We start from the raw sequence: 10,317 nt of genomic DNA, 5'->3' as shown, positions 1-10,317 counted from the left end.
ATGTTAAATTGAATAAAAACATGAAAAATATATCCAGTTTGGTAGAAAAGTAACTTATCTTGCTTTTGATAACATTTATTTGTTATATATTTGATTTTTGGCAACTTATTCGAATCTATGTGTACAGTAATACAAACCCGAAATGAATTTAAGACCACGAGTGAAATGAGAAAATGAAGAAAATCACATTTACTGTGTGTGTTTACTGTTTATGTAAGTCAGCGGGTTTGGTTGCCATAACAACGTGACGGTAGTGAACGTGTGTGTGTGCGTGTGTGCGCGTGTGCTTGCTTGTACTACTACTAAGTTTGTAGGAGCATTTGATTTCGTGTAGTTTAGTTTCGTATATGAGTTTCGTATTTTTTTAATTTGTAAATAACAAGTTATTAAAAAATTAAACCCTTCCAAGATGGACAATAAATAAAGCCATAATATTTTATGGTAAAGGAAAGAGCGTAGAAACCATTGTTTTTTAGGAGATGTGATTATTGGATTAACCAATCAGAAATCGTCTGTGGCACACACATCTCTGTTTTTATAGATATATAGATAGATATAGATAGATAGATAGAAGATAGATAGATAGATATACACACATATATACATATACACACACACACATATGAGAAAGAGAGAGAGATTCTATTAAAGATGGAGGATTTTTATAATTTATAAATTTTAAGATATAAATTTACAATGGGTTTAAATATTATTTAAAACGGTAGGAAGATTAAGGAAAAGCGAAGATTAAATAATATATATATATATATATATATATATATATATATATATATAGTGCATCACATAAGTGAGTACACCCCTCACATTTCTGCAGATATTTACGTATATCTCTTCATGTGACACCACTGACAAAATGACACTTTGACACAATAAAAGGTAGTCTGTGTGCAACTTATATAACATAGTTAATTTATTTCCCCCCCCCCTCAAAATAACTCAACTTATAACCATAAAAAGCTAAACTCTTGCCAACAAGAATGAGTACACTCCTTAGGGAAAGTTGTCAATATTAGCATACACCATGTCAACTTTCAATATCTTGTGTGGCCACCATCATTATCCAAGACTGCAGTTACTCTCCTGAACATGGAGATTACCAAAGCTTCACAGGATGTACATTGGAAATTGGAATACTCTTCTGCTCTTCCATGACAATGTCACGGAGTTGGCAGATATTTGAGACTTTGCTCACCACCACCTTCTGTTTGGAGATCCCCCAAAGATGTTCTATTAGGTTCAAGTCCGGAGACATGCTTGGCCAGTCCATCACTTTTACCCTTAGCCTCTTCAGTAAAGCAATGATAGTCTTGGAGGCATGTTTGGGGCCATTGTCATGCTGGAACATTGCTGTGCAACCCAGTTTCTGGAGGGAGGGTATCATGCTCTGCTGCAGTATTTCATAGTACATGTTGGAGTTCATATTTCTCTCTATGATTTGTAATTCTCTAATACTCGCAGCATTCATGTAGCCCCAGACCATGACATTCCCACCACCCTGCCTGACTATAGGTATAACACACTTATCTTTGTACTCCTAACCTGGTCGCTGCAACACATGCTTGAAGCCATTGGAACCAAACAAATTAATCATCTCATTAGACCATAGGACAAGGTTCCAGTAATCCATGTGCTTTGTTGACATGTCTTCAGCAAACTCTTCATGGCTTTCTTGTGCATCGTCTTCAGAAGAGGCTTCCTCCTGGAGTGACCACCATGCACACCAATTTGATGTAGAGTGTGACGTATGGTCCGAGCACTAACAAGCTGACCCCTTCCACCTCTTCAATTTCTGCAGCAATGCTGACAGAAGTCCTATGTAAAAAAAAAAAAACCATTTGGATGTGACGCTCAGCTTCTTTGGACAACCTATCTGAGACCTGTTCTGAGTGGATTCTGCCCTTTTAAAACGCTGGGTTATCTTAGCTACTGTTCTACAGCTCAGTTTTAGGGTGTTGACAATCTTCGTGAACCCTTGGCCATCTTCATGTAGCGCAACAATATGCTTTTTAAGATCCTCAGAGAGTTCTTTGCCATGTGGGAAGTGTCAGTGACCAGTATGAAAGATCCTCAGAGAGTTCTTTGCCATATGGTGCCATGTTGAGACTGTCAGTGAACAGTATGAGAGAGAGTATGAGAACTACACTACAAATTTGAACATACCTGTTCCCTATGGACCCATGAGCCTAGTAACACTAATGAGTCTCATGACATTTTGGTGGGAAAATAAAAAGCAGTACTCAATTTGGACATTGAGGGGTGTAGTTTCTTAGGGGTGTACTCATTTTTGTTGGAAGGAGTTTAGCTTTTAATAGTTACATTTTGAAGGGAAAATAAATTAACTTAGTTATATAAGCTGCACACAGACTACTTTCATTGTCATTTTGTCAGTGTTGTCCAATGAAGAGATATACTTAAATATCTGCAGAAACGTAAGAGGTATACTCACTTATGTGATGCACTATATATATATATATATATATATATATATATATATATATATATATATATATATATATAAATAAATAAATGACAATGTATCTATATTCAAAATTCCAAGATGTTGTCCATCTTACCATTTATTTCATGCTCAAAGAAACTTACCTAGTTGTAAAATACACATACCGAATATTTTGGTGTACAAGACAGACGGGTAAATTTACAGGTCCATTCTTCTTTTGTCAGGAGGCGGGGGGGGGAAATCATGGCTTGTTTACTATCTTTCATCTCATTAAAACTTTCAGTCAATATTTATCTTTTAAAATCAATTAAACAAACTGATATTTTAACTTACTTTTTATAGACTTATGTTTTTTTTCTGTGAGTGTAGTAGAAAGAGCGGATGACAAGTTACAAGTACTTCTATGCTTAACAACTGCCGTATTTGTTTGTCTTTCTCTTCCATGTGGAATAGAAAATCAGTTGGCCTGAGAGTTTTCATGAAATGTGAATAAAATATTGTTGGAAGTGATGTTAAGGCATTTAAACTATTGAATAGAAAATCAGTGGGCCTGAGAGTTTTCATGAAATGTGAATAAAATATTGTTGGAAGTGATGTTAAGGCATTTAAACTATTGAATAGAAAATCAGTGGGCCTGAGAGTTTTCATGAAATGTGAATAAAATATTGTTGGAAGTGATGTTAAGGCATTTAAACTGTTGAATAGAAAGTCAGTTGGCCTGAGAGTTTTCATGAAATGTGAATAAAATATTGTTGGAAGTGATGTTAAGGCATTTAAACTGTTGAATAGAAAGTCAGTTGGCCTGAGAGTTTTCATGAAATGTGAATAAAATATTGTTGGAAGTGATGTTAAGGCATTTAAACTGTTGAATAGAAAATCAGTTGGCCTGAGAGTTTTCATGAAATGTGAATAAAATATTGTTGGAAGTGATGTTAAGGCATTTAAACTGTTGAATAGAAAATCAGTTGGCCTGAAGGTTTTCATGAAATGTGAATAAAATATTGTTGGAAGTGATGTTAAGGCATTTAAACTGTTGAATAGAAAATCAGTTGGCCTGAGAGTTTTCATGAAATGTGAATAAAATATTGTTGGAAGTGATGTTAAGGCATTTAAACTGTTGAATAGAAAATCAGTTGGCCTGAGAGTTTTCATGAAATGTGAATAAAATATTGTTGGAAGTGATGTTAAGGCATTTAAACTGTTGAATAGAAAATCAGTTGGCCTGAGAGTTTTCATGAAATGTGAATAAAATATTGTTGGAAGTGATGTTAAGGCATTTAAACTATTGAATAGAAAATCAGTTGGCCTGAGAGTTTTCATGAAATGTGAATAAAATATTGTTGGAAGTGATGTTAAGGCATTTAAACTATTGAATAGAAAATCAGTGGGCCTGAGAGTTTTCATGAAATGTGAATAAAATATTGTTGGAAGTGATGTTAAGGCATTTAAACTGTTGAATAGAAAATCGGTTGGCCTGAGAGTTTTCATGAAATGTGAATAAAATATTGTTGGAAGTGATGTGAAGGCAATTAAACTGTTGAATAGAAAATCAGTTGGCCTGAGAGTCTTCATGAAATGTGAATAAAATATTGTTGGAAGTGATGTTAAGGCATTTAAACTGTTGAATAGAAAATCAGTTGGCCTGAGAGTTTTCATGAAATGTGAATAAAATATTGCTGGAAGTGATGTGAAGGCATTTAAACTGTTGAATAGAAAATCAGTTGGCCTGAGAGTCTTCATGAAATGTGAATAAAATATTGTTGGAAGTGATGTGAAGGCATTTAAACTGTTGAATAAAAAATCAGTTGGCCTGAGAGTCTTCATGAAATGTGAATAAAATATTGTTGGAAGTGATGTTAAGGCATTTAAACTGTTGAATAGAAAATCGGTTGGCCTGAGAGTTTTCATGAAATGTGAATAAAATATTGTTGGAAGTGATGTTAAGGCATTTAAACTGTTGAATAGAAAATCGGTTGGCCTGAGAGTTTTCATGAAATGTGAATAAAATATTGTTGGAAGTGATGTTAAGGCATTTAAACTGTTGAATAGAAAATCGGTTGGCCTGAGAGTTTTCATGAAATGTGAATAAAATATTGTTGGAAGTGATGTTAAGGCATTTAAACTGTTGAATAGAAAATCAGTTGGCCTGAGAGTCTTCATGAAATGTGAATAAAATATTGTTGGAACTGATGTGAAGGCAATTAAACTGTTGAATAGAAAATCAGTTGGCCTGAGAGTCTTCATGAAATGTGAATAAAATATTGTTGGAAGTGATGTTAAGGCATTTAAACTGTTGAATAGAAAGTCAGTTGGCCTGAGAGTTTTCATGAAATGTGAATAAAATATTGTTGGAACTGATGTGAAGGCAATTAAACTGTTGAATAGAAAATCAGTTGGCCTGAGAGTCTTCATGAAATGTGAATAAAATATTGTTGGAAGTGATGTGAAGGCAATTAAACTGTTGAATAGAAAATCAGTTGGCCTGAGAGTTTTCATGAAATGTGAATAAAATATTGTTGGAAGTGATGTTAAGGCATTTAAACTGTTGAATAGAAAATCAGTTGGCCTGAGAGTCTTCATGAAATGTGAATAAAATATTGTTGGAAGTGATGTGAAGGCAATTAAACTGTTGAATAGAAAATCAGTTGGCCTGAGAGTCTTCATGAAATGTGAATAAAATATTGTTGGAAGTGATGTGAAGGCATTTAAACTGTTGAATAGAAAATCAGTTGGCCTGAGAGTCTTCATGAAATGTGAATAAAATATTGTTGGAAGTGATGTGAAGGCATTTAAACTGTTGAATAGAAAATCAGTTGGCCTGAGAGTCTTCATGAAATGTGAATAAAATATTGTTGGAAGTGATGTGAAGGCAATTAAACTGTTGAATAGAAAATCAGTTGGCCTGAGAGTCTTCATGAAATGTGAATAAAATATTGTTGGAAGTGATGTTAAGGCATTTAAACTGTTGAATAGAAAATCAGTTGGCCTGAGAGTCTTCATGAAATGTGAATAAAATATTGTTGGAAGTGATGTGAAGGCAATTAAACTGTTGAATAGAAAATCAGTTGGCCTGAGAGTCTTCATGAAATGTGAATAAAATATTGTTGGAAGTGATGTTAAGGCATTTAAACTGTTGAATAGAAAATCAGTTGGCCTGAGAGTTTTCATGAAATGTGAATAAAATATTGTTGGAAGTGATGTGAAGGCAATTAAACTGTTGAATAGAAAATCAGTTGGCCTGAGAGTCTTCATGAAATGTGAATAAAATATTGTTGGAAGTGATGTGAAGGCAATTAAACTGTTGAATAGAAAATCAGTTGGCCTGAGAGTCTTCATGAAATGTGAATAAAATATTGTTGGAAGTGATGTGAAGGCAATTAAACTGTTGAATAGAAAATCAGTTGGCCTGAGAGTCTTCATGAAATGTGAATAAAATATTGTTGGAAGTGATGTGAAGGCATTTAAACTGTTGAATAAAAAATCAGTTGGCCTGAGAGTTTTCATGAAATGTGAATAAAATATTGTTGGAAGTGATGTTAAGGCATTAAAACTGTTGAATAGAAAATCGATTGGCCTGAGAGTTATGAAACCTCATAAGAGCTAAGTTGAAAAGCTCTTGTTTTTAGCTGGGAAATTGATTAATGGAACTAAAGTATGCAACCTGCATCATGAAGCTTGAATCAAAGAACTCGACTAAACAAGTGTAAAACGATTTATGAATAAATTATTGTTTCGTTATATAAAAATGTCCCAGAGTTTTTCCTTGTTTCTCGCTTGCCGGCCTGAATGAAAATGCAGTTTGTTTCAGGTATGCCCTGACGCCAGATGATGAAGGAGACAGACTGGGTCCAGCACGAAGCCAGAGTGACGGCCGAAATTAACGATGTTGCCACACGGACTTAGGGTCATGCACATTTCGCGTGCCCTGAGCAGCAGAAGGATATTTTCCAGTGACCAGTGAGAGTCTGGTCACCCTTGAGGGGTCCACCACTAGACAAGTAAGAATGTAGCCCTGCTGGGTTGCATCTATGGTCCTGTGAGCTGGGAGCGACGAACACGGCCAGAAGTACATCACAAGTATGCTCCAGTGAACCAGGATAGCGACGGATGCGGCCTGGTCCTCGGATGAGAGAGGGGTAGGGTTATATTATACATGGAAGTAAAAAAAAAAAAAAAAAAAAAAAAAAAAAAAAAATGGAAAAAAATAAAGAAAGACAATTAAACTGGCAAAATCAACTGGGATTATTTGTTTTTGTGAAGCAGAAGATATCAAGTAGAAAATACACTGGGGCTTCTATATCGTGATTAGGCCCAATGTTTCAAATTCAAAGACAGATATCAGGAATCAGCAAACAAAATACTCAAAGATATGTAAACTTGATTATTGATTTGCATTGGATTAGTTTTTTTTTTTCATTACTTTTCATGGTTCCAATAATAGTTCGTACACTCATGCTTGTCAAACAATTTCCTTCCATTACATGTAAACAGTCACAAAAATGGATTCAAAATTTTGAGGACATCAGGGACTTACCAATCCAATAACTTTCAAAAGATGCCCTCAGATACCTTCAGACTCAAGTCCCGAAAGCTTTTCTACAACTCAAAAAGCAAAAATTTCTACCCAGTTGAGACATGAAAGCAGGAATGGAGAAACAATACTTCCAAAGGAGAGGACATTGTTGAAGACCCAACTTTGTGCCTCCCAGGTTTTGCTACAAATAGTACGAAGCAGTGAGTAGCTGCAAGCTGTATCAGAACAAGACATTGCAGGACTGCAGTAAACAAACACAGGTAGCGACAAATAGACTCCCCAATCTGTTCAAAGTGCAAGGAAGCTCACCAGGACACAGACCACCTGATCCTAAACTGTCGAGTCACCTGACTGGAAAAAGGCTACGCGACAGTTCATTTATCTGAAGACAATTTCTGAGAGTGGTTTGAAAAAAAAAAGTGGTATAGAGTTCTAACCCATACGATACAACGGGTCACAAATAAATATCAGTAAAAAAATAGAAACTAACAAAATCATTTCAATATTTCCTTTTTTTACAGGGAACGATTGCTTTCCTATACGAATTTAATGAATACCCATAACCAAAAACAGTTATTGTTAAGTCTACATATATAACTGATAATAGAAGTATTGGTCTGTGTGTGTAGGGGAGGGGCATGATAAAAGCGACTACTTCTCAGTGAAATATTAAAAAAAAAAATGATCATGCAGGAAAATACCCGAGTTTGGTTAAGATTGAAGATAATGAACTTCAACAAACAATCTACATAATATAAAACAAACTTTTCTTTTTAACCAAACTTATCCTTCAACTAAGTTTCATTTCAAGCTTACAGAGGCAACAAAAATGCTTCCTTAAACAATGTTTTCTGCACATCTTTTTATCGTAAGAAAAGGATTTAATAGAATATTTTAGGTTGCACTGGCAAAGGAGATAATAAAATCTCAACAAATAATTTCTTTTTAGAAAACGACCCCAGACTTTTTGACATCTGGAAACATAGTTCAGTGGTAGAGCATTCGACTGCAGATCGAATGATCCCCTGTTCAAGCTCAGGTGTACCTCACCATTTTATTTTAATTTTTTCTTATTAATAAATTCAATTTACGATAAAAGAGATACCATTTAAAATTGTTGCAAATCATTTGTTTGCATATTTTAAAACTAAACATTAATAAAAAGTGACTTTTCCAGGGCATTCATCGTCAAGCCCAAATATCAGCTGACGTGATATTGTAAACAAAAACAGACAGAATTTGATGAATGAGATTATCATTTTTAATTATTTTATTTTTTTGTTTGCGAATTAGTCAACCAAGCAAATTATTCCTTGTAATATATAATCTATATCTATAATATAAATCTCACCTGTCTGTTTAAATGTATGTATGTATGGCTGCCTAAAACTTCGACAGAAGCGACGGATTTTCACGATGAAAAAAAAAGATGATGAAAAAAAAAAAAAGATTGCTAAAATATTGAAAAGGTCTAAAAGCGTTGTTTTTCAGGTTATTGAAAATAGGAAAAAAAAAAAAAAAAAGGTTTGTTATTGACTGAAAAGAAAAAAAATAATTCCCAATTTTAACCGTAATAATCATTGTCAACATACTCCGCAAATGCTTAAAAAAAAAAAAAAAAAAAAAAATTGAGGGGGTGGTAGTGTCAGTAGGTTGGGTGGTTGTTTTACGGCATATCAACCCTTTTCAAGTTATTTAATGCCGAATCCAGTGATTTTGGAGAAAAAGTTTTTAATAGAACATGTTTTTTTTTTTTCAAGTCAGTTTCTATTTAACCCATAATTGGAATCCTAACAGGTACTACAACTCCGCGTCAGAGTGAACCTGGGAGCAGTGGCAATTATGGGGTGGCTTCACACTCGCCAAAGCCCGCAAGCTGGGGCTTCACCATTGGATATAGTTTAAGGTCATATCCAGGACCGTGTCAGTAGGAGAGAAATAGACTTGTTTATCACGTGTGTGTGTACAAACCTGGCAGCTAATGAATACAATGTATGATACAGGTCTTTATGTCTCTATAAGTACTGATCTCCACAAAATTTGAATGAGATTTTCTTAATAATCATAGTAGAAAAACCTATAAAAGGCGTCATTCTAAAGAAAATTGTGGAAGTGGATCTAATGTACAAACTTACCCTCCACCAAAAAACAAAAAAGTTAACGTGTGTGCAATTTTGAGAATCAATCCCGAAAAGAAATTTAAATAAAATACTCCACTGAATTTAATTCCCTAATTATTCAAATTAACGTAAAAAAAAAAAAATAAATAAATAAATAAATAAAAAAGGTATTTGCTTGTTTGGTTATTGGCCTTTTGGTCAAGATCAAAGTGTAGTATCTGTTCTTCAGATGCTGCACTTCCATTTTTTGTTCTCTTTCGGTGGAGGAGAAATCCTTCACGACTGAGACAATTTTTATTTTTGTACCTTTTCTCCACGTTAAAAAACGACCCTGGTGTCTAACTCTGTCCCGTGGGGAGGCAAAGTAAATAGGTACATTAAAATTTATGGAAATGCCTAAATATTTAGATATGGCTACATTTCCATACTTTGAAATATCTTACAATCTGCCATAGCAGTGTCGTCCACGTGTTTACGAAATTTGAAATTCAGATACTTATATTCTAATATTTTTGCATATTATTATAGCAAATCATCATATGAAAACAATCCAGTAAAAACAGTTGCAAAATGCTACGGGTGTAATGGCTCGGATCACATACATAAGCAAACAAGATGTCCAGTATTTGGGAAAAGAATATAGCTACTACAGAGTAACAAATCACTTTGAAAAAAAAAAAAAAAAAACATGCTTAAAAACATTGACTATTGTGGTCATATCCAGGCTGATAGACCAACCTCTAGTCTATCCCTTTTAGAGTATAAAAACATTCTCTAATCTAATAAATCAGGTACTGTCTACCAAACTCCAGCCCCATCACCACACTGTTGAATCCATGGTCTTCGTCCACTAGTACTTTCATGAAAATGTGCCCCGATGAACTTCCTGTACTTTGACACCTGACGACAAACTATCCTTTCACTGTAGAGGTCCCTCAGATGCCAGAAAACATACTCTTGCCTTTGAAATTCCCTCCTTGCTCTCCAACTATACCAATATGCAGAAATTTAAATGTAATGTGAACAAACGTCTTGCTGCCCAACTCAGAATACTCCCTATAAACCTGACTCCTAATGTCTCAGTTACAATGTGCCTAATCTATAAATATAAAAGCGAAAATGTGTGTATGTGTGCCTGCTAAAAACTTTCGACAGACACGACGAAAATTCACAAACTCGGTATC

Source organism: Euprymna scolopes, chromosome 8, assembly GCF_053919585.1.
Source record: "Euprymna scolopes isolate OS-2025 chromosome 8, ASM5391958v1, whole genome shotgun sequence".
NCBI lineage: Eukaryota > Metazoa > Mollusca > Cephalopoda > Sepiida > Sepiolidae > Euprymna > Euprymna scolopes.
Note: the sequence above shows the minus strand (reverse complement) of the source record.